The following is a 26,396-nucleotide window of genomic DNA, read 5'->3' as shown; positions in this document are numbered from 1 at the left end:
CAGGCAGTACTTACTAGGTGTGAACTCAAGCTCTGTCACTTAGCAACAGTGTCAATACAGACAAGTTGCTTAAACTTTTGTGACTCAGTTCTCTCATCTATGAAATTGGTATGCAGATGAGAGAACCTCTCTTACAGGGTTGTGTAATGATTAAAGGACTTAATCATGGGTGTAAAGCTCTTAGAATAGTGCTTGGCACTAGTCAGCACTCAGTAAATATTAATTTTTATTGTTATCAGGTGGGATTCGTAAAAGTTTTCAAGAATAATTATATGATTCTGCTTGGGATAGAGAAAACAGTGGTTTCTCTTTGGATGCCTTCCAGGATTTTGGCTTCTCTCTAGAGCAGTGAATCTCAATCTTGGATGCATATTGGTATCACCTGGTGTCAAAGTATAGTTTTTCAAAAGTTGAAAGCTCGAATCTCATACAAATGTACAATGAGTACTTGCCAAAAAGCTGTTTAATTCATTTAAGGAGGGAGCCAGCAGGATAAGTTTCAACTGGTTTCAAGAGAACTTGAAAGACCAAGTAGACATAGGTCCTGAAAGAATACTGAAATAAGATTGCTAGATGAGATACAAAACTTGGTAATGTTATATAGGGCAAAAACTCTGTAATCTTGGAATTAGACAGAAATTATTTGCAGCTCTTCTAGTGAAAAAAAGTATTTGCATTTTTATTGTACCTGAATCTATTGCATTGCTATCAGACTTTTCCAATAGTTGTCAAACTTCAGCACATGTCAGAATCACCCGAGAACTTGTTAGAATTACAGAAACACAAGCTCTATTCTATTTGAATAAGCCTGGGCCTCTGTTTTTTCTGCAAGGCAACATCTGCTTTTACAGAGTTGTGTAATATCCTAAGTAAATATCCTAGTAAATAGTAAAATAAATGAAGGTACAGTCCCCTAAAGAATTAGATAGTCTTTGATAGGCTTGTTAGACAATCTTCCATCATGACAGTGAATGACTATGTAGTCATCTCTTAACTTAGCTCCATGTGTTTTTTCCTCAATACTGAGTGACAATTAAAAAAAGAAAACTACTTGTGACTAGGTACCACCCCTACCTTCTGACTAATTGACCTTAAGTGTGATTTAGGAATCAAGGTCATAAAATTTCCCCAGGTGATTCTAATACGCTGTCAAGGTTGACAGCCTCTGGTCTTTTAGGTTGCCTCATTTCCTGACTGCATTCTCTCTTGTACTGAGTGTCAATAACATAAAATGTGCTCAATATTATGTATTAAAGATTTAATAAATTAAATGAGGACAGACCAATTTGGAATGGCTTGAGTAGCAGTAGGCACAGATTTATTTAACCAATCTTCAAGAAAAGTGGACACTTCCACAAGGATGGAGAGTGTACACCCTCCTCAGTTTTGGGAAGACAGCAGAGACTTCTCCAGTTAACATTCTTTTATAAGTGGTACACCATTCACATCACTGTACCTAATTTACAGGTCTCTTGGATGTGGCTAAACTATCTCTTCCTTCCCACCTGTTCTAGACAATTTTTTTTTTTTTTTTTTTTTTTTTTTTTTGTCAAACACAAATCTTATTTTTTTCCTGGAACATAATTGAAATCTTAATCATTTGCAAAAGTCTTAAGAGGGAACAGTCTTCACAAGATAAAAATAATCCTTTTTTTTTGCTTCTATTTTACTCTCAAGACCTCAAAGACTGTCATCATCACCCAATTTTTTTCCACTCCAGGATTCTCGTGTCTTCCCCTCAAGGTGCAGCTTTCTGTATGGTGTTGCTGTAGGAAGTCAGTAAGGTGGGTGATTTAGGAAATGGACTCCTCAGCCATCATTCCCTTATTAAGATCCATTCTTAAGGCGCTATCAGTCTTTTCTTTTGGTTGTCTTTACTTCATTCTTCTTCTCCTCTTTGCTTTTGTTTAGTCATTCTGTAGGCAGGAGTGAAAATTATCTTCACTACTATCACCAGAATTATTTTGCCAGGAGGAAGATGCTTGATGTGGAAAAATAGCATCCCTAAGTGTTTGTATTCAAAATGAGCCTCTGAGGGCATGGGAGTGCCTAGGACAAAGTCAAGATAATGGCTGAACTCCTCCACCTGCAACAAAGAAAGGAATTTATTTCTCTTCCTGAGAGGAAGGAGAAAAGACAAGGAGAAGCAGAGAAGAGACACGGTGATGGTGGAAATCTGGTTGCAGCACGAGGCTGAAGAGCTGAATAAAGCCTCTGGTGGCAGAGAGGGTGGGAGATGTGTGAGAACAGCCTGGCTTTGCTCACAGCTCTTGGCACTGCTGTGGCATGAGTCCCACCTCTTTGCAACCCTGTGCCCCACCCTTTCAGTAGTTTATTTTGCACATACCTGTCTAAGGTGAATATGTGTGCCTGTGTAAATTATAAAAAGTAGCATAGAATTTTATGACTGGATGAAGGTAACAGAGTCAACATACATAGAAATTATAGCCAAAGCCAGGGGGAAACTGTGCTTATGGAAACCGTGGAGAGGACTTTGGATGTATTGAGGTACCAGAATGGAGCTCAAGGCAGTTCTACGTAGGGTTACACTGAATTCACCCTTTCCACAGTGATTTAATGGGAGGATAAAGAGTAAATAGATCTCACCTAGATACTGTGCAGGATTCCAAGACCACCCAGAGATACCTCATGAAGGACTGACAAGCTAGTGGAAGTAAGAGACACATACAAAGAGCTAAGTCTTAACACCAGGAAGACTGTATCTTAGACATGCAAAGAATAAGTTCAAAGTAAAAGAGATCTCTTCCAGTCACGGAGACTGTGAAAGCTACATGAAAAAAATAATGGTTCCTGAGCTAAACTTTGAAAAATAAATAGCATTTAGATATGGAGATGGGAGAATAATAATAATAACCACCACCACCATCATCATCACACCTATACATTAGATGGGGAAAATACACCTATATAACCACCACCCCATTCAGATATACAAGATATTTATGGCTTTAGTTTCCTTACGTCCCTATCCAGGTGAAACCCCATGACCCTTCACTCCAGAAAAACACTCTGATTTCTGTCACCATGAATCAGAATTGTACAATGTGCTGAGTGTTTACTTGCATTATCTCATTTGATCCTCATAAAAGCCCTTCGATGTAAGTAAAATGAATGGCTCCATTGTACAGACGAGAGGCCAGGCTTGGTTTAATAAGTAATTTGCTCCAAATCGCATAGCTAGAATTTGGCAAAGCTGGAACTTGAACCCAAAGCTAATTTTAAAGCCCAGACTCTTATCTAATTCACAGAGAAAATAACATAAGCAAGATGAAGAAAACTATATAATATATATGGACAATAGTAAGTAATTTGGTTGCAGTATAAGGCATATGAGGAAAGTAAAGTTTAGCTAAAATGTTCTGGTCTTCTATGGGTCTCTCTTCCATCCAGAAGAAGTACTGTGTGTATCTGTAATCCTCCCACTCGTAATAACTCTGACCCTTAAACCTACAGGCTTCAATCACCTTGTAGAAGATTTTTACATGTCAAAGAGTGTTCTATTTATGAGGCACAGGATAACTCCCAGGTGGCCCTGTTAAATAATAAGTGTTGACTTCATAGTATTTGCTGTTATTTATACATATGCATGTACACATTTGTACAGAAATAAATACACATTGCACACATGGGCATCTGTGCTGAAGTATGCAGCCAAGTGTCAGCACATTATCAGATTTAAATTAGTTGCCTGACTCTATTAATAGCCCTGGTTTTCCAGTTTTTGAAATAAAAGATCCCAGAACAGCTGGGCTGAAATCTGAAACAGAATGGAAGAATACAACCCTGTAAGCAGTAGTAGTCTGTCGATAACTGCTAAATAAAGTTGGTTGCTTCATAGGTTTGTTCAGATGCCCATAAAACAACCCTTGAAATGCTAAGTGCTTTTTAAAAACAGCATAATCTTCAACCAGTGAAAGGGGTTGATTATGCCTTATCAATCATTTTGAAAACCTCACTGACATCCCATTAAAATTTGAAAGCAGGGCTAAATCCAGGAGCAGAGAGTGTCCATGCAGGCCACATGGCTTCATGAAAGGGCAGCAAGATTTCTGCCCACTTATCAAAGTTGCTTTCCTGCCAGTTTATTATTTCTGGAATTCCACCATTAAACATTTGGACTTTTTAAAATACAATGCTGTCTTAGTTCATTTTGTGTTGCTATCAAGGAATGCCTGAGGCTGGGTAATTTATAAAGAAAAATGGTTCTGCATGGCTGTATTAGAAGCAAGGCACCAGCATCTGCTTCTGGTGAGGACCTTGGGCAGCTTCCAATCATAATAGAGGAGGAAGAGGAGCCGGCGTGTCGCATGGTGAGAGAAGGAACAAGAGAGAGAGGAAAGGGATGCCATGCTCTTATAAACACTCAGCTCTCTCATGAACTAAGGAAGTAAGGATTCCCTCATTACCACAGGAACTACACAAAGTCATTTATAAGGGATCCACCCCCATGGCCCAAACACCTCCCATTAGGTCACATCTCTAACACTGGGGATCAAATTTCAATGTGATATTTAGAGGGGACAAATATCCAAACCATAACACAATTCAGCTCAATGTCCCTACTACAATTGATTCCTTGACTCCCTAAGTACTACGTGCACCTACCTCATTGCTCCCTGAACATGCAGTACACAGTGCTTTGCTCTGCCACTTAGTTCATGCTGTTGACTAAACTGTATGTCCTTACTTCCTCTGCCTGGCAAAATGCCAGTCACTCTTTAAAGCTCATCTCAAAGCACCCCTCCCATGACATTTACAAGATACTCCTCCACTGTCCCCCTGCCTGCTCAGGCAGAATAAATCATGTCTGCCCTGGTCTTCCCATAGAACTATATTATTATTACTACTATTATTATTATTTTGAGATGGAATCTCACTCTGTCACCAGGCTGGAGTGCAATGGCGCTATCTTGGCTCACTGCAACCTCCGCCTCCTGGGTTCAAGTGATTCCCCTGCCTCAGCCTCCCGAGTATCTGGGACTACAGGCACGTGCCACCATGCCTGGCTATTTTTTTTTTTTTTTTTTTAGTAGAGATGGGGTTTCACCATGATGGCCAGGAAGGTCTCGATCTCCTGACCTCGTGATTCACCCATCTCGGCCTCCCAAAGTGCTGGGATTGCAGGCCTGAGCCACCGTGTCTGGCCAGAATTGTGTTCTTGAACTATGGTGACAAGTGTCACATCTTCTCATGGAATACGTCTTTTGTTAGAGTGAGAGCACGTATCTACTGTGGCCTTAAAGTGTGACCCTGGGGCTGGGAATATTGGTTTTACCTGGGAGACAGAATATCAGAATTTCAGGCACTTTCTCAGATCTTCTGCATCAGAAACTCATTTTACTAATATCCCAAGGTGGATTCATATAGACACTAACATTTGAGAGAGCCGCTCTAGAGGACAGAGAACACGAGTTAGTGATCCTGTTCTCCATCACAGTACCAAGCAGGCTATGTATTCATTTAACAAATAGATGCAAGGGACCACATGCCAGACACTGTATTAAGAGCCAATGATTAAAAGATGACCAGGACATGAAGCGTGTAAAATTGGAGTAGTTACACGTGCAGTTAGAGGTTAGAATACCATAGATGAAGTAGGAAAAGGCCAACTCAGTTGAAAGCCTTGAAAAGACTTTATGAGTCTGAGAAACATAAAACTGGAAATTATTCAATAGGTTCCTTTACTGTGGGACATCTCAGAGCACTTGAAAGCATTTGTTTCTCATGACTCTACAATGTGTATGATACCTCAAACTTATTTAATCATAAAAAGTATTTATGCTTTTATTTACTTACTTATGCATGGCCAATCTTGTGGGATTGTTTTTCAAAACATACACTGGAGATCACTAGTCTACTCCCACATATTTGGATTTCATTTTGGTTGGCCTGGTGACAGTATTTGTAATGTCTCCCATAGTGAATGAACTATTGAACACCTAACATTTTTCTCAACTAAATCGTAAGCTCTTGAAGAAGAAGGGAGAATATTTCATACTTATTTGTTTTTCTACTCCAGCTTTCACATTGCTACTCAATCAGAATTTGCTGAAGGTTGTTCTGTGTCTGCCTTGCAACCAAGCAAAGCATAAAGGCATGGTGGATTCTTGATTGAGAACTCTACGGGGTTTAACATAGTAAGGAAGACACTCAAATGGGGGTTGTAATCCTGGCTCAGGTCCTAGCTGTGTTGATTTTGAGCTGGTCACCTACCCTCTCTAGGCTCTAACATTTACTTCATGTGCCAAGCATGGCTACTGTGTGACCGTATTCTGTGGTGTCAGGATCTGCAAGTTTAAGAGTCTTCAATAGACATGAGGCCAGGCGCGGTGGCTCATGCCTGTGTGGATCACCCAAGGTCAGGAGTTCATGAGCAGCCTGGCCAACATGGCGAAACCCCGTCTCTAGTAAAAATACAAAAATTAGCTGGGTGTGGTGGCGGGTGCCTTACAGGCACTCAGCTACTCAGAAGGCTGAGGCAGGGAGAATCACTTGAACCTGGGAGATGGAGGTTGCAGTGAGCCGAGATCATATCATTGCACTCCAGCCTGGGCAACAGAGTGAGACAGTCAGGAAAAAAAAAAAAAAAAAAGAGATAAGGATACAGGTAGAGAGGTTAGAATTGAATTTTAGGGAAAATTCTGTACTCTGCTTTTCTGAAAATCGTGTTTGAAAATTAGAACTAGTATTTTAGGATGATTTATATGAGAGCCATTCCAGAAGCTGTAAGATGTATACAAAATCTTCTAGAGAGAGATTTTTCAGGACTGATATTATTTTATCTGTAAAATGGGAATAATAACATTGGTTTTCCTTTATCATTATTCATTTGGAACTTCAATAAATCTGAGAAGATTTAGCCTTACTAATTTTAAAAGTAGCTACTAAAATATAAAATTAGACTATAACCACAACAACAAAAATGTTGAACATGCATTGAATTCTAAAGTATTATTAACACAAGACTAAAAAATAATACCATATGCTTATTTAGCACTGGTCTTCCAAGCTGCTCAAAACACTTCACCCTGGTTACCTGAAATATTAATATCCTCATTTTATGGATGGAGGAACAGAAGTGTGGATGGGGGCTAGCTCACTCAAATACCACCAATGTCCTATTCAGAGCTGGGCATTGTCCCTGGGTCTCATGCTCCCCAGTCTGGCCTTTTACCCACCAAAACATATGCAAAATAATTTTCATTTTGACCTTCAGCCTGGTTGATAAAAGCTGTCTTCTTCCCTGAAATATGTGTATATACACTGTGAGTTGCGTATTTATATGATTTCCTGAAACCTGCAGATAAACAATGATAATTGGAAATGGCCTGTGTGCTTTGGCAAATTTGAAATACTGTAGTACTTAATATAAGTCTGACTGCTTCTCATGATAAGCAGCCTTCACTTACCCAAAATCGAGGGCCATGATTAACTGGCAATTGGCTGGTATTAATTATGCGGCATGCCCTATAAATCTCTCTGCTGATGGGACCCTGGGCAGGTCTGAAATCAGACTAGGTCTTCAGGGGGATTGAGTTGGGAACACGCAGGAGAGTCTGGTATTCTCTTTCTCAGTCCATATTTGCCTCCCAGTTCCTGGCAGCCCCGACTGCATGTATTTCAAGCTCCATTTCCATCTCAGTGAGGTTATGTCCAATGTGATTGTACCTTCCCCTGGCAGGGCCCATCCGCCAACCTTGCTCGTTTATCTCCCCCTTGGCCTCCAACATCAGAGTACTTGTAGAGCCTTACAACGTGCTAAACATTAATATTCACTAACTTGCTCCAGGGAGCTACGCTTCGCCGAGCGCATTTTCACCTGAAAGGAGTTGTTTAATATAAACATTTGGTTAATATTCTGTACATTTGAAAGTATTTTATCAGCATTGGTGTAGGACCAAAAGTCATTTAAATTCAATGGGAACTGATTATGCGCCAAGAATCAGTCCTTTCCAAAAGAGTGTGTTTCCCCCCTAATATAATGTGTACATTATCAAACTCACTTACACGGTTGATGGGAACACTTTGTGGACAAACCTGCAGCCCTGCATTTCTTCTGACTGAGTATTCATCCATTCGGGTGCTGGTGTTAAATGGGGGAAAATATTATACAATATTGCTTTAAAAACTGTCTAAATATAATTATCAACATCTCTGGAGTGATAATAATTATCAAAACAAGAGTTCATCAGAGGAAACACACGGTTTGATGAGGATCCTCTACTCTTGAGTTACTGCCCCCTCACAGAAGAAGGATGCAATAACATTTCTCTTCTTCTTTACCTCTCTAAAGAACCCTGGCTCTCTGAACTGTCTTTTGGTCCATTTTTCTTTATATGTATCTCTGTGACACTCATTACCCCAAAGAATTGTTAGGTAGACAAACAAGGCAGATCCAATAAGGGTTGAAATAGATAAATGAAAACTACATTCCTACGTGTCTACTGAGATTTATTTGAATTACATTCCAAATTTTTAAAGTTTTCACAAGAAAAGTTGCCCCATCCTCCCCCAAAGGATGTGTTTCTCCTTGACCACAAATCTTTAAAAAATGGCTTCATAGGCCATGTTTTAACTTATAGAGGACTGTATCTGAGTTAGATGCTGATTGGGATACTGGGTAGTGGCTTCCATGTAAAAATCCTTTGCAAATACGTTGCATAAAGGACATGGCTATGGTATGTATTCACTGTCAGGCCCAGAACAGAGGCTCATACGACAATTTGGTGCTAGTAGGACCCTTGGAATAGGTGGGACTACACAGCTCCTTCTGCTCTCTTCTCTTTTTGCAACGGAATCAGTTGACTTGAAGCTGAACATATGGTCCTTGCTGGATACTGATTTTTCTTTCAACTTTTGTTTTTAAACTGGGAAATATAACTTACTGGAGAGTAAACTGAAATATATATGTGTGTATATATACATATATACATACATACACACGCACATATATATTTCTTCTTCAAGAGCTTATAGTCTGGTTGAGAAGAACAGTTAGATGTTCAATACTTCATTAATTATGTCAGACAATACAAATACTGTCACCAGGCCAAACAAAATGAAATCCAGACATATATTTATATGTACACATAACATGTAAAGATCTATGTAGCCACCAACCGTCTACTCTTCTTGACAGCAACTCTCTCCTTACCCTATCAAGCTTACTATGTCCTTAAGTGTAACTGGAGTTTGTTCATTTTCAATGATGATAAGTGAATTTTTGGACCAATTGTCAATAATACTGATAGGCATTTGGGAAATTTCTGTTTGGGGCTATTACAAGCTATGGTGCTGGGAGTATCCTCATTGGTGTAAACAGACAGTTGTACACACACCTTAGAGTATAATTGTTAGGTAAGAATTTTTGCATTTCTTTAATTTTGTTGAATAATGCCCAACTGTTTTCCAAAGTGTTGGCAGCAACTTTTATTCCTACCAGCAGCATGCAAGAGTTCTGAATGCCCCACATCTTTAGTAATACTTGATGTTGCTGAACTTTAAAATTTGAGCCAACCTGGTGGGTGCACAGTGGTATCCTACCATAGTTTTAGTTTGCATTTCTCTGGATATGGATGAGATTAAACACATTTTTGGTCTGTTGAGATATGGATATGGATATTGAGATATGTATGTGGATGAGATTAAACACATTTTGACTGTTGGGAATTCTTTGGTAATGTGTCTCTTCAAGTCATTTGCCCATATGTAGAGTAGGATGTCTGGTTGATTTGGTGACCCGATAAAAGAATGACAGCCCTGTTATTGTGTATATGTACAAATTGCTCAGCGTTGCCATCTGCAAGTTTTACACAATTTAACCATGATAAAGATAAAACCATGATTAGTGTAGATTGCCTACCTTAAGTCTGCTAGTTTAGATATTCTTACAGGTTTCCATAGTAAAGAAAATAGGGATTACTGAAGAGCACCATTGGGGCCGTGTCTCAACATCGAAAGTCCTTTGCTTGTAGTTGGAAGGGCTCTGACTCCTTCAAGGATCATTTACATTGCTGTAGCAAGGATTTAATAATGCATACCATAAAGCTCCAGAAAAGAAAAATTTCTCTATCAGTGAATAGCCAACTTACTCACAGGACCTTGGAAGAATACCAAAAAGTAATCTCTTGGATACTAAAAACACTCATTAGTGCTCCGACAGTGGGAACATTGGCATCCTAATTGGCAACATAACCACATACATGATAGTCACAATGAGTCAGAGCATGAAACACTCAGCCCAGAATTATTTATGGAGAGAGAGAGTTGGGCAAGAATATGCCCAACTCACCCTCTGAGATTCTGCTTCAAATTGTCCAGACACCTTCAAACTCTAGAACTCTTCCAGGATTTATCCCCTACAGGTAAACACTTATTTATTCTATTGGTGATCCTAGAATTCATACATTCCCTCTGTGTGTCTCAAGTTCCAACTCTCTAAGGTCATTGGTGACTCCAGTTGCCTCATCCTCCCCCAAAGAATGTGTCTCCTCTTGACTACAAATCTTTTAAAAAATCGCTTCATAGGCCATGTTTTAACTTATAGAGGACTGTATCTGGGTTAGATGCTGATTGGGATACTGGAGTGGTGGCTTCCATGTAAAAATCCTTTGCAAATATGTTGCATAAAGGACATGGCTATGACATGTATTCACTGTCAGGCCCGGTACAAAGGTTCATAAGACAACTTGGTCCTAATAGGACCCTTGGAATAGGTGGGGCTGCACAGCTCCTTCTCTCTTCTGTTTTTGTGATGGAGTCAGTTGGCTTGAAGCTGAACATATGGTAACTGCTGTCATATCACAGAAACCATTCCCTCTGCCATGGCAACCAAAGAATCAATGCACAGTAAGAGCGTGGGCTTACTCAATAAACACACAATGGCACAATGCATAGGCATTTTGTTTGTTTGTTTTTAGAAGCATTTAGAATAGCTGTAAATAATTAATATGTTTCTTTAAACACATTTCTCAAGTCTTTCTGTTAGGGGAGATACTTGGAATTTATGTATCTTGTTCTACTTTATTTCTGAAGCAATTTCTTAATGGAAAGATATTTCATTTCCAAATTCAGGGATATCATTCATCCCTGAGTTCATTGGATTCAATTCTGTTTTCTCCCAAAGATCTTTGAAATTAATTCACCAATATGTTGTTGCTAAATTCGATACCCAAGGAATAGCACAGGGATTAGAAGAACTGTCCTGATGCATCTAATAGCTATAGACTAAATAATTTGGCTCAGGAGTGATGAGAATATCAGAGGCATGCATTCTGCTTAGTATTTTAAGGATACCTATTTAGTTTTGTTCCCGTGCTCATCTTGGTGCATTCTTTCCTTGCTCAGTTCCAAAGGATAATTGCAATCTACTGTCTATACCAAAGTAGTTCCATTACATAAAGGGTTGGAGGGGGAAGAAATAAAAGCGGAGAAATTTCTGTGAGAAAGCATTGCCAGGGGCTGTTTCTTCAGGCTTTACATAACCTCATTCCAAGAAAAAACAAGCCAAAGTGTTGAAAGGAGCAGTAACTGGGACTAGGAGGCATACAAGTTTGGTTTCCACTTCTGTCTTACTTTCATTGTCTCCAGCCCCTCAGACAGAGCTGGGTAGTACAGACTGTGGTTCAAAGGGCCTTTCTGGATGAAACCCATGTTTCTTTAACCCTCAGCAGTGTGCTGTTTTCTCTATGTCATGCTCATCCATTAGCATTTTAATCTATCTTCATATGGCACTATTCTGCAGATGGATTTGCTTTCTTGCCTTTGTTTGTTGTACGAGTGACAAACTTGAGGGCATTTTCATGATTGGGAAAATGCCATGAGGTTGTAAAAATAAGGTGACTTCTTCTTGCCACACCCCAAGGACTGGGAAAGCAGAAATGGCTCCAACGAGGACTGCAAATGTTCTCAATATTAAAATGCTCAGGAGACTTGAATCTGATCAAAATGAGAAGGTCTAGTGGAGGCCTAGAGATTCAGACATGATCCTGAATTTCTCTATCTGCTAAATGGGATGTGGCTCATCCAACTCTTCAGGAAGTCATTCAGTCAATTCTTTCTTTAATATGGACTTCTTTCTGTAGCTTCTAAGCAGCACTGGGAAATAAGACACATGTTTACATATTGCTTTGGTGGCATAATGGAGAGTTGATAGACTGTTCATTCTTATAAAACTATTTTCAAACATTGAAGGGTTTCTGTTTTATGACTTCATCGCTCCTTGAGGTCTGCAAATTCTTACATTTCTTGGTATTTCCCAGTATGTATGGATTGGGTCTATAAGTAAACAACCTCCCAATGGGAGACTGTAAGTAGAAAAAATGAGAATTTGGGGGATGGGAAGCAAAGAAACTGTTGATGAAAAGAGTGAAACTCTGTCAAATATTTTTTGATTTATTCTAAGCTAAATATGAGCCAAATGTGCTCATGGCCCGTGACACAGCCCTCAGGAGGTCCTGAGAACATGTGTCCAAGGTGGTCATGGTACAGCTTGGTTTTATATATTTTAGGGAGGCATGAGACATCAAGCACATTTAAGAAATACATTGGTTTTGTTCAGAAAGGTGGGTAAAAAGTGAGGGCTTCTAGGCTATAGGTACATTTAAACATTTTCTAGTTGGCAATTGGTTGAGTTTATCTGAAGATCTGGAATCAAAGGAAATTTTCAGGTTAAGATAAAGGATTGCGGAGACCAAATTTTATTGTGCAAAGGAAGCTCTCAGATAGCAGACTTCAGAGAGGACAGGTTGTAAAATGTTTTTTATCGGACCTAAAAGGGTGCCTGGCTCTTAGTTGATTGTCTCCTGGATCTGGAAAGGAAGGAAAATAAAACAAAGGGGAAAGGGGATTCTCTAGAGAATGTGGATTTTTCCCACAAGAGACTTTGCAGGACAATTTCAAGGTATGGCAAGGAAGTATATTTTGGGGTAAAACATTTTGATTTTTTTCCTTGTTATGCCAGAGTCAGATTGGAAAGTAAAGTACAATATACAGGGTTAAATAAAACCCATCTGATGAGAATTCATGGTTTGTAGGGCATGATTTCCCAGACCCTTTAGATAGGAATTTGAGTAAGATTAAAAAAAAAAATCAGAGCTTAGTCCTCAAAACGATCTTATAAAGGCCGTCTCTTTTCTGTACAGTGTATATTCCTAAACACTTTGTATTTTGTTTTAATATTTGTTGAGATGTCTTCGGGTGATGTGTACAGTCTAAGTCATGAATAGTCAATACTTGTTCAACATATTTCCATTCACCATCCAGAGTTCATGAAAGACATAGCTAATCAAGAACGGCACTCTTTACTGCTGAGCCACAACACAGTCTCAGAATATTTCTCAGGGTGACACTGCATGCAGACTCTATCAGTTGATCAGAGTTGTAATGCAAGATAAAATAACCTGCCCTCCTAGGTCTGGACTCAGCCAGTGATGTGGTTCCTCTTCTTAGGATGAGTGGCCAGATACAGAAGACAACCTTAGTCTGAAGGGCATAAATATTCAACTTTTTCTGCAGCTCCCTCCTCCTTCTGCCTCTAGTGAAGCATTCCAGATACAACAGGGACACCTTTGGCAGGCAAACACAGTTTCTTCTATCTCATTCCAGGCCACTGCCTCCCTTATGTCCTTATGCCTTCTCTCGGCATTCCTCAAGGATTTGAGTTGCTTTCTCATGGTGCATCCTCTAATCCCTAATAAAGTTCTGGGTCCACAGCTGTGGTAGGCTGAATTCTGAGATGGCTCTCACAATTCTTGCCCACTTAGTGTTCACGCTCTTTACGCTCATGATTAGGTTGCATCCTATGATAAAGGTGAAGGGATTCTGTAGACATAATTAAGGTCCCAGAGAAGTTGATTTTGAGTTAATCACAAGAAAGATGATCATGGATGGGTCTGATCTAATCAAGTGAGTGCTTCAAAGCCCAAGACCTTTATAAAGAAAGAAATAGAAATTCTGCTTGTCTTGAAGGATTAAACAGTCACATGCTAAACTACCTGTGCAAAAGGCCAAGTGACAAGAGCCTGAGAGCAACCTCTAGCTGCTGAGAGAAGTCCCTGGCCAACAGCTGGCAAGAAATGGGAACCTCAGTCATACAGTCACAAGAAAATAAATTCTTCCAACAATCTGGAGGAGCTTGGTGGTGGACATTTATCTGGTTGGTCTCCAGATGGTGTAAATGACCAACATCTTATTTTCAGCCTTGTGGGTACCCAGCTAAAACATGTCAGGCTCCTGACATTTACAGTGTTAAACCACTAAGTTTGTAGTCATTCATTATGTAACAATAGAAAATGAAGGCACTAGATACAGGAGTATCTACTTGACCCTTTCTATTGCCTCTCAAAACCAGTAAATGGTTTCTTTTGAGTGTCTTACTGTTTTTTCCTATAGGAGAATTAGCATAGTATAAGAACAACAATGAAACAGTGATAAGATCGGAGGAATTAAAGAAATTTCACAAGCTCTTATGTCACGATAGTTATTTCTAGTCCACATGAAGGCTAGCTATGGGATCATCCCTCCCACTCTTCTTCATTCCCCTGCGACAGATACTGCTAGTCCAAAGATGGAATGGGTGGAATCCCTGCCTTAGGAAATACTCAGTGGTGATGTAAGGTGAGATTTGTCTTGGAGGAAATCTTAACAGCCTCCAAGCCCTCCTTGGTGAATTCTCTTATTTGCAAGTGTTAAAGTGATTTACCCAGCCTTTTATTCCACTCCCTGCTACTTCCTATGTATACCTTACCTCCTTCATGAAGGGGCACTGCTTTCTTCAAGGCATTTAGTAAGAAATGAACATTATTAGTCATTTACAGTTTGAAAAGCTCCAGACAAGAGTCTGTTTTATCACTGGGTCATTCATTGCTTGGGGTAGCCAAGTTTACCATAAATAACTATCATAGAATTTCTTACAATGGATCAAATGGATCCTCTCCCTTGTTTTGGAAAGGGAGTCTTTTTAAAATTATTTTTATTTGAGACTTTTCATTAACTTATACTCCAAATTGGGGAATTATAATACAATAATTTTACCTACTTCATAAGGATTCTGTGAAGATTCAATGAGGAAATACATGAGTTCTTAGCACCATAAAGCACATAACACATGGTTAATAAATCTTAGCCATTATCATGATGATTACTTTAAATATCTAGTAGGCTGCCAGCAGCATGCAAGACCTTCAGGAAGGCAAGCAAAAATTCTTTTGTACCAGCTGCATTGGTCACAATAGAAACCTTTAGGTTCAACATCACAATGCCACTGGTCATTCAGCTGTGGGTGGGGCTTGGAGCCAAACTATAAATTGGGGTACCTGAGCTTGTAGAATCCAGACAACAAACTCCATCAATTGGCTGGGCGCGGTGGCTCACGTCTGTAATCCCAGCACTTTGGGAGACCCAGGCTGGTGGATCACGAGGTCAGGAGATTGAGACCATCCTAGCTAACACGGTGAAACCCTGTCTCTACTAAAAATACAAAAAAATTAGCCGGGCGTGCTTGTGGGCGCCGTAGTCCCAGCTACATCAGGAGGCAGAGGCAGGAGAATGGCGTGAACCCGGGAAGCGGAGCTTGCAGTGAGCCGAGATCGCGCCACTGCACTCCAGCCTGGACGACAGAGACTCCGTCTCAATAAAACAAAACAAAACAAAAAACAAAAAACTCCATCAATCAAGAGGAACTTAATCTAGGGAGGTAGGGTAGGGGGTTGATCAGGAGGGGTAGTTTAGAAAAATCTTTATTTTGGGCCTTTTCTAGACTACTGGGGAAAGAAGGGAATAGAGTGGATGGTTATAAAATTTCAGAATCAAGAAAGTTTAATCTGAGAGTCCCAGTTGATGATGAAGACCATGAGATATTGGTATTGGGCACTTAAAAGAATGCCAAATTGGAAAGAATTATGGGCTTTGTCAGAGTTTCTTCTCTTTCTAGGCATGTAGAAGAGCCTATTTACATCATTAAGTTGCCAGTTTTGTGTATATACATATGCAGATATGCATGCATAGTATACCATAAGGCAGCTTAGCTGATTGTAGACCTTAAAGTATGCTTCTTTGTCCTTTCTATCAGTTCACAAATTCTAAGTAGGGAAGAAGTTCTGCCTTAGACCTTGGATTTTCAGTTTTCTGCTGTTTGGTCTGTATGTTTTACATTTTTAGCCCTTTGAAAAAAAGGTCATCCTTTTCCCAGGGTTCTTCTGCTCACTGGGTCAGAAGCATCCGATTTCCTGTCATCAGTTGCAGTTCAGCCATGTTAATACTAAAAGTATAAGAATATCATAATCCCAGAGTGATATAAAGACCTTTCCAAGGAAGATGAGATACCCGGAGGTTGTGAAGAAGTCTGAAGGATTTGACCACGTTCAAATGAAAAGCTTCAGTTCAGCAAAACACCAGAAGCAAATTCAAAAGATAAAATACACTCTGGAGAAGCCCATTCTCTCAACACATCTGACAGTTCACAAAGAGCAACTGCAGTCCAACTTAAAACGTGGTAGGAAAATGGGCAGCGTGCACAGAGGCAATACATAAAAAGAAATAGGAACGCCCAATTAACCAGCAAAAGCCTGCTCATTCCTAATGAGGGAAGATAAAAGCTTAGTAAAGATTAAAATTTATTGAAGATAAAAAATGGACACTTCTGGCTATATGTAAAAGCATTGTTGGTAAGAGAGTAGGGTAATTGACTTGCTCCTGGGAAATAATAGGCATTCAAACCACCTCTATAAGTGAATCCACTGGGGGTATCCACTAGGAATAGTAAACAACTGCCAATACCCAAGTTTGTGGTCCAGAACTTGAGCAGTGATCTAACAAAGTAGAGGCTCCCCCTGTGTCATGGGCCCCACCTCTTAAGCAAAGAAGAATGCCTTATTTTGGTAACTCACCCAAATAACAGAACCTTTTTTTGATAATCTTATAGCATTTATTTGGTTAAGTCTGAGGCAGAATTTTTTTCTCCTTTGTATCTTTTTTTTTTTAATCCTTGAAGTTTATTATCAAACTATGTCTTGATGTTTCTTCAGCATGTGAATAGGCCTTTCTATTCCCAATTAAGTGTTTCTTTCCTTTAATTCAGTAATCTACTAATCATGTATTTTAATTTCTTTTTCTGTCATCCCTCCCCACGCCATAAGCTACCAGTCACTGTACATGTTGGAGCTCTCCTTATTGTGCCAAAGATCTCTAATGTCATGTCTTTAGTCATTATTTTGTGTCAGAAATTTTTGTTCTTCCAGGGTCGTCTGGCAATGTCTAGAGACATGCTACTGGCACCTATAGAAATGCTAGTGACTTCCAATGGGTAGAGGCTAAAGGTGCTGCTAAACATCCTACAGTGCCCAGGACAGCCACTGCCACAACAAAGAATTATCCAGTCCACAATGCCCATAGTGCTGAGGAGGAGAAACCCTGTCCTAGGGTCAAGGTTGGATGCTGACAAGACTAATTTCAAGTGATTTCAAATGATTGTGGGGAAAATACACAGAAGTTGACAGGAGCAATATGTAGATATTTCCTCCTGTAAATTATATTTCCCTAATGCTAATGCTAGAGCATTTGGAAGCATGTGTATAAATATTTGAAGCACAAAACCAGAGAGAGGCCCTTATGTATTTAGCTTCTAGTTTTAAATAATAGATACTACAATAAACCTTGATTAAACCTTGATTATCTGACATGCTCTGGGTTTGTGCTTTTTGTGTGGGTTACATTTTCTAGTTAATGAATGTTTAACCACAAAATGTTTTTGTTTCAAGCTTTGCTTTGCAAAAATATAGCATTTCTAACTGAAGTGCTTGTAATGTCCCTGGATTGTGAAATAAGCTGAAAACCCTGAAATTCTATATAAATAAAGAAGGGGAGAGTATTATGGTTATGAACACAATTTCTTCTAGGTATGAGATTGGACTAAAATGGTAACTGAACCCAATGTTAGAATTTCTGAAAGTGATTTTAAAAGTAAAAGTCAACATCTAGCAATTAATAAACATCTATCTAAGATTTTATTTAGCACTTTAGTCACGTATACAACACTCTTACCAAGATGAAGAAACTCCATGAGACTAATGAACTGATCTGTATTTGCTTTATATCTTTTTTCATAAATACACATATTTGAGTAGTTCCTGTTCTAATTGTTTGCAAATTCATTTGCATGATTTCCTTCAATATTTCATAGAACCTACAAAATTAATTACTTGATCTCTGTAAGAATAAGCACCCTGTCTCCTCCCTTTCTGTATTAAGGCTAATTTAAAGGGAGGAAAGCAATTTAATAGAATCTCATTGTTTACTCACATTACACGTGCATAATGAGATCTCAGTAGGAAAGGATGCTGAATGCTACCTTTGAGACTCAATTAGTACCTTGGGGCAAAAATATGATAGTCTAACCATGTAGTCATTAAGACTTCCCAGATGATAGCCTTTGAATGGTCAGAACTGTAGTTTCTAGAGCTCCTCTCAATTCTTCTAAAATGCTAAAAAGCAGGTTCAGAAGACGGTGGGCAAAGACTACAGGAGCCAGAAATCTCCATCGTCATCACTGTACTGGTCTGTCGAGGTGGCATAATTTCCAAAACTCACTGATGCCTTACGCTTGATACAATGATGTAATAAGCTAAAACAGAGCAAGAAAAATTATTCTCTCATATATTTTCCTTTTTTGGAGCCATTTCTTGACATTCCCCCTATATCCTCTCCATAAAGAGTTGAAATAAAACAGTATGACGAACCCTGAAAACTGATACAGAGGTTGTTTGTCTGAAGAAAAGTTTGGATGCCATTTTCTTTTTTCAGTTTCATTCTTTTCCTCAGGTGTTCTTTACATTAACCAGAACCTATCTTAAGTATATTATGCGCATTCATTCAGATTTTTTTTAACAATGACCATCTTCATTTATAAGGGCAGTTGATTTAGAGGTTACTCAATCCATTGTGTCTTTGGATGTTGCAGCACTATTTATTCAAAGTTAGTTGGACAACATCATTTTGCTTACATGTACTCGTGTTCCAAAGAGAATTTAATTTTGCTTACAAAGATACCATATCAAAATGATGTTGTGTTCATTTTTATCACTGCCTGAAATCTTGAGGGCAATCAAAATAGCAGGTAACACAAAGACTCTATTGGTCATTATTGGACACTTTTTGCAGTTGAGGACACTGTAGTCACCAAGTAACTTATTCAGTGTCTGCTGTGCCCTTGTACAGAGTCTGCCGTGCCCTTGGCACTGAGTTGGATACTGTAAAAACATTACCTGATGAATTTTATCTCCAGGAACATTTCCCCTTTTCAGAACTCAGCTATTCGGGAAATTTCTCCAACTAAAAATAGTCAAGAGACATGAATCTTTGATCAAACCTTTCATCATTCCAAATAATGGAATTGTTCCTCTGGCCCTGACTAGAGACTTATTTACTCATACTTTGCCCGTGTGTTTAACAATCTTGATTTTCTGATTTCCCAGTTCATGATGCTTTAGGAACAGTGAGTTGGAAGGTGATAGAAGGTTCCCATTAGAGGCTGGGCACGGAGGCTCACACTTGTAATTTCAGAACTTTGGAAGGCTTAGGAAGGTGGATCACTTGGGCTTAGGAGTTTGAGACCAGCCTGGCCAACATGGTGAAACCCTATTTCTACTAAAAATGCAAAATTAGCCTGGCATGGTGGCATGCACCTGTAATATTAGCTGTTCAGGAGGCTGAGGCAGGACAATTACTTGAATACAAGAGGCAGAGGTTGCAGTGAGCTGAGATTGCGTCAGAGTGAAGATTCCCATTGGAGGCACAGTAATGGCTGAAAGCCTCAGCAATAGGAGGAGAAATTTGAAAAACAAATAGATAAAAGACAATATGCTTCAGACTATGAGGGCATTAAGTACAAGGGTACCAATAATAAGGCACAGTGCAATAATGGATGGCAAAAACGTGCTTAACATACTGTGTTTAAGAAGACAGAGATGTATAAGATACACCATAAATGTTCTTCTTGCCAAAATATTTACAATTTTAAAAATGCTTGGGCTTAAGAAAGAAAACCATCAGTTATCTGGAAGACTCAGCCACTCTGGTGGATTTATTTTTCTGTATAGCAGACGTTTTAGCATTGTTGATGAAGCACAGCTAACAGTAAACATCAAGTGGCAGGATGTCATTAAATGCTGGGTTGTCTGCCATCTCTTTCCATAGGTTCTAAGAAAAAGTAAGTGATTGAAAGCTCTAATAGTGAAAGAAGGTTTACAAGTCTGTGCTAGGTCTTAAAGCTAAACTAGAATTTGAATAAGTAGTGGGGTTTCACACTGATTAAATATGAAGTCAATTTTTTTGTCCCTTTATTCTCATCTTATCTCTGGATAGTAGTCCAAGAAAATGGACCACTTGAGAGTAGAGATTCTGTAAAAATCCAAAACAAAGTCTTCCATCTTCACTGTTTCCTCTGCCTTCTTCCACCTCTCTTCCTCCAACCATCCTGAGTCAAGTTATTCTGCTCCAGTGTGACATGAAGAGCAGAGTAAGGCAGTAGAATCCATGTCTTAGGTTTAAATTCGGGAGCTTACCAACTGGTACCCTTGAACAAGATGTTGAGCCTGTGTTCCTGCAGATGACACCAGCACTCACAAATTATGATCCCACTGATCGTGAATCATTAGGACAATGCTGGTGATGAGTATTTTCCACAACACAAAATCCTATAAGAAACATTTTAAATGTTAATTTTCCATTGAGTGATGAGATTCTTCAGGATTCTTCTTTTCTCTCTCTACACACCTAGGACCTCAGGGGCCTGATTATGGGAACAAACTGCCCTTTGGGACTTTAAATTACTCAGCAGCAATACCAATGCTGTGATTATTATTGCATGTAGTTTAAATCTCTGCATGAAGAACAGATAGGTGTAAACACCTCTTTTTCTTTCCAGTATTTGCTATAGGAAAGTATGTAAAAAATGACTATTTGGCTGATCAAGTGAAATGTACTAAGAAATTATAAATGTGTAGATGGCAAGAATGAAAGAGGGAATAGTTATGACTCCAAGTCAGTCTGTCTGGAGGTTTCGGGAGATATAGTGATTGATGAATGCCTGTTCAAGTCATCATGGTCTGTTAGGTTCAAGTCCACAGGCTGGAAATTCTTATTAATCAAATGAGGTGGGGCAGAGTGGCCACTCATACAAGATGAGCTTATTCTTATCCAAACCAGCCTGGCTATCCTTGCATTTACCAGGGGTAAGGCCTGCCGTGTCTCACTCAGACTTGTACTCTGCTTAAGTTTTCCTCCTAATAAGAAATAACTCATTGTTGTAATTGATTTGAGAGTGAATCCTACTTTGTGTCCCCAGGGAAATCTGCAAATGCCCAAGGCTCATCTTGTCCTCTCTCATCACCATCCAGCCTCATCTCCTTGAACCCCTCCTCCCATTGGAGCCAGAATGATCTATTTAAAATGCAAATCTAACCACTACTCCTGTTATTCTCTAAATCTTTCAGAATAAATTCCAAATTTCCTAGCATGGACTACAAAACCCTCTGTGACTGGTTCCCTGCTCTGCGACATAGCCTTCTGCCAATCACCAACTACAAATTTATGGTCTACCAATGCCAGAGTACTTACCATTCATGAGGCCCTCCCCTTCTTACCAAGACACTGTTTATACCTCCATGCCTTTGTGCTGTTCTCTTTATTAGAGCTTCCTTCTGTACTCTTTTCCGTGCTATTCTTCCTCATTCTTCAAGATTTAACACACACATTTTTTTTCTGACAAACCTTTCTTTGTAACTCCAGAGTGGGAACTGAGGGAGTTTGTGGTTTTTGCTCACATCGATCTTTGTGCATAGCTCTCTGCTTATCATAGTACATTGAAATGATCTGATTATGTGTTCTTTTCCCATTAAAAATGTGTGCTTTACAAAGACAAGGACTGTATTTTGTTTATCTCCAAGCACTTAGCATCAGACTTGGCAGCCTACTCAGTAAGTGTGTGTCAAACTGAACCATTGTGTTTCTAGAACCTTCTGACCATGTGATCCATTCATTGGTTCATGAGTGGAGGTCTACTTTGATTACCAGACAAACGGGAGAACTGGAATACTTACCAAGCCAATAGAGATTAGCTAGTGGTTGTCTACATATTCAACTGAATCAAAATCTCTATGTTTCAAAAGTCATTTTAACATCTCCTATGTTGCTAGCATCATAATAGGCATTACCAGCATCCACTAATGACCAGGCAGACCACCTGTCCTCAAAAGATTTGTTCTCTAGAGAAATAAAGCTAAATCTAGATGCTACAAGAAAAGTCACAGCCTTGGGGTTTCAGTGAGAAGACAGACCAAATGCTTTTGAAGTAGTCAGAAAAGACGATAGGGTAAGAGATACTCCAAATGCCATTGGAAAATGGCTAAGACTTTGAAAAATAGAGATAGGGAAGAGGTAAACAGGAAGTGGGAGATGATGCTTTCTAGCCAAAGGAATATCACAGGAAAAGACATAGAAAAGCCCTGAGTATAGTTAGGTAACATGAGCACTCCTGATAGTTCACAATCTCACTCCAATGTGACTCATCTTCCATCCATTACCCGCACCTCCAGCCTCCAGCCACCTTAACTCCTTTCACTAGCCTAATGGTTCACAATAGAGTGATCAACAGAACTATTGTTGGGCCCCATGCCCAGATTTCAGATTCGGTAGTTTAAGTGATGCTGTGATCTGGGCCACTTTTGAGAACTGCTGCAAAACTTCCCTTTTAACACCATCACGGCAAATACCTGAAGGCATACTCCCCACTCCCACCCCAGACACCTTAGCAGATGAGTTTCAGAACTCACTCAGAGCCTTGGGTACTTCGCATCTGGAGGAACAACTGTCCCTGGAAACCACAGCCAACTGTCCATTGGCAAAGTGGCCACCACCATTTCAGTTGCAGAGCAAGGCAGTGCTTTCCCATCATCCTGGCAAATGAAAGACTAACTTAGACCATCTGGTTCTGTAACACCCTCCTACACCACTGCTTAAAAGCAACCGAACATATTTTCTCTTACATTTTGTCAATAAAATATTGCTCCCCCAGGCTGTTGGCTTACCACATTTGCAGCCCTTAAGCAAAGTGGGAGGAGTTAGTGGTGGCACCAAGAGGACAGCCATGGGCAGAGCCCCTCAGCCTTTTGCTGTTGACTCTCCACTACCCCCTCTTCTTGGGGGCAGATCCTTAAACTGATGCCTCAAAATATTTTTTAAAAGCGCAACCAAATATATATGAAGACCTTTCCTGGCTGCTGTGCCCTTTCTGTCCTGTTAATTTTGCTTGGCTTTAAGGGAGTGAAAAATCAATGTCTAGCATTTCCAACGGCCAGGTAGAGTGTGTACACATTTATCAAGATTAATTAAAAAGTAACAAATTGTAAAGTAATAACATTAACAACCAGAAGAAAAAGTGTAGACATTTTGACAGTCTTTTTGAATTTCATTAAAAGATGGTAGTGACAAAAACCCCAGAGACTATTTCTACTTTACTAAAGAAATAGGTCACAGATTCAATTACAGTCACTGAAGCATGGACTCAATCTATCATGGCAAATTAAGTACATTTTAGCAACCTACTTTCCTTTAAAAATTTTATAGACACTTTCGGTGGAAGAAGAAAGACTATAGAAAAAAAAAAAAAAGAAATTGCAAAACCAAGTCCCACCCTACTCCCCGCCCTAGGCTTTGAGTAAGCATTTGGCTTATTTGCTTTGGGTATAAGACAGAAAATCATTAAGAAATACTCAGCGTGCTCACAATTATTACTCTTCACTCTTTCATGGTTTAATGATGCAGATTTGGAATTGGGAGTGGGAAATGGCTCCAAATTAGAATCGCTAAGTCTTCAAAGTAGGGCTTTGTTCTCCAGGCGGGGCCCCACCCCCTGCTTTTAAAACAGGACTATTTGTACTCGATAGCTTTTATCCTTTTTTTTTTTTTTTTTTTTTTTGGCCTTTGAGTCTCAGCAGACCCATTGAGTTCATTTCTGGAAAGATAAACAAATAAATAAATAAGACTTGTGTGGCCTGTGGACATATGGTTTAGCAAAGTGCTGGTACTGGGAGAAGGAAACACCATCTTGCCCATAACAAAACTGGTTTCATGTTGACAACTGATGTTTAGGAAGGGCCTCTTGCCCAGCAGCGAGCAGGGACCATCTTCGAGACACGCAGCCACAGTAACCACCAAGCGTGAAGGACTGAGATCCTTATGTGTGCCCTTTGACAAATAAGAACCTGGGGCTGCTTATGGCCTTCAAAACCCAGGGCAGGAGTCTTAGGAATCTGTTGATTGGCCTGGCCAGGAAGCTTCAGGAGCCCAGGTGTAGGTCTTGCTCCTCAATGACGTGGCCAGCAAAGCCCCTAGTCCGGTCAGTGCTGGGAGTGCTTAATCCATGGCAGCGCCACCTTTTCTCTTACAGCTCTTCCGGGTCTTTTTCCAGTGCCTCTGTGTAATGGGCACAAAGAAGTAAGCAATTGCATGTGCTCCCCAGAGAAGCATTATAGTGCTTCATGCATCTCTAAATTATCTTGCTATTGCCCAATTAAATCAGAACCTCTCATCGGCCAGGCTGAAGGCTAAATTTACTGATTGAATCTCAGTAGAACTAACTGGTAGAACTAAATTTTTAATTTTAATTGCGAAATTGCAACTCCCTTAGAGATGAGGTTTCACAGCAGCTAGTACTCTCCAAAATATTGCAAATACAGAGGTATTCACAGTCTACTTGCTTGGTAGTATCTCTCTTCATAGATAGGTAAATGATAGAGATAGATAGATAGGTGATAGTTAGATTTAGAGATAGATAGCGATAGAGACAGATAAAAATAGAGATAGAGATAAAACTGAGTCAAGAGCTACCAGGTCTTCTTATAGTACCAGCTCTTTGAAACTACAGAGTTGGTATGTCTACCTGTGTGCTCTTTAACTCCCATCTGTGAGACTATTCCTGGAAAGGGACAACAATGAGTTTGGGGATGACTCATGAGACCAGAAAGTCTAAAGACTGGCAGCAAACTGAGGCTGCAGGTTCTCCATATAAAGATGGTGAACTCACATTGGTACTCACGTGCAGTAGCTATACTTGTCCTGAATAGATGAGGGGACAAAAAAAGATGCGTATTTAGGTGGCTGCCTAGCCTCCCACTTAGTTTAAGATGGTGTGATACGTACATTTCCTCTATTTATCCTTCAGCTAACTTGATACAGTAGCAAACCCTATTGCTGCTTCTGAGTTTAAACCTGTACTACTGATGTCTTGGTGAAAAAAAAACAACCACTAAATATACCTAAATATATTTATAAATGTGTAATATATTCAGTAATGTTTAGCACATAATAATTTTATATGCTAAATACAATTTTATACTGTATTATGAATTACACTCAGTGCAGCGCGATGGTCATACTGTGAAAGGCCCCTGGGAACTGAGACCAAAGGAAGAGTTGTTCCTACCTCAAGTTCACTGGCCAAGTATAGAAAATGCCTGCAGGATTTAAAGCAAGGTCCTGTCCTCAAGCATTCTGGTTTAGCTGTTCCAGGGTGGGCCAAGTTTTGGTAGTTGTTTTTTAAGCTTTGTCAGGTGATTCTAATATATAGCATGGTCTAGTATCATTGATTTAAATTTTCTTTCTCTTTCTGTATTCGCTGAATTTGCATAATTTAAAATGACTTTCAGTGTGACTCCCTTATGCTGCTCTCTCCTGCCATTTGGGGAACAGTCAACTTCCAAGACCAACCTTGTTTCTGGAGAAGGATTCTTCCCACATGGGAAAGGCAAGGATGGTGCTGAGCCTGGCGAGTCTCTGCTCGGGGCCTTTGACTGTGCCTGAACACACATTTGCTAAAACTGACAAAGTAAGACAGGAGGTGGGGCTGCCCAGAAGGACAAGTGCTTCGCTTTGTAGCCTTCGAAATGATTTTAAACCCCTGAGATCAATGCTGATAAGATGGATATTTCAGATCAATGCTGGGCAGTATGAAGCCAGAAACTGGTCGGAAAACCTCTGGAAATACGTGAGATACAGCTCAAAACTCTAGATAAAATCCATCTTTCTCTTGTTTGAGTTTTTAAAAGGTAGAATCAGATGGTGCACTAGGCTTGGTGTCCTCGGGAGATGGCCTAGCATAATGGTTAGGACTACAGACACAGAAGCTAATTTGTCTGTGTTGAATACTCATTCTGCCATTCGCTAAGTGATTTGGGGCAGGATACTTAATTCCCATGTGCCTCACCTTCTTCATCTGCAAGATGGGGACGCTAATCACACCTAACTCATAGGGTAAATCTGAGGATTAAATTATGTAGTGCATGTAAACTGCTGAGTCTGGTGCTTGACACACATTATGTGCT

General features: G+C 39.7%; 2 long non-coding RNA genes across 2 annotated transcripts; one reads left to right on the top strand and one right to left on the bottom strand.

Annotated features, from left to right (window-relative positions):
- Positions 1-1,285: 1,285 nt before the first annotated feature.
- On the bottom strand, positions 1,286-15,181 carry LOC102138982 (uncharacterized). The gene is made up of 3 exons (XR_006694819.2): positions 15,059-15,181; positions 5,297-5,412; positions 1,286-2,086 (listed from the first exon to the last, which is right to left on the bottom strand). It is a non-coding gene; the product is annotated as an uncharacterized lncRNA (long non-coding RNA).
- A 498-nt stretch (positions 15,182-15,679) lies between these two features.
- LOC107128380 (uncharacterized) lies at positions 15,680-16,558 on the top strand. Its single transcript, XR_001487442.3, has 3 exons — positions 15,680-15,715; positions 15,953-16,064; positions 16,211-16,558. It is a non-coding gene; the product is annotated as an uncharacterized lncRNA (long non-coding RNA).
- Positions 16,559-26,396: the final 9,838 nt, after the last annotated feature.

Source organism: Macaca fascicularis, chromosome 20, assembly GCF_037993035.2.
Source record: "Macaca fascicularis isolate 582-1 chromosome 20, T2T-MFA8v1.1".
Taxonomy (NCBI): domain Eukaryota; kingdom Metazoa; phylum Chordata; class Mammalia; order Primates; family Cercopithecidae; genus Macaca; species Macaca fascicularis.
Note: the sequence above shows the minus strand (reverse complement) of the source record. Positions and strands in the feature narration are given on the sequence as shown.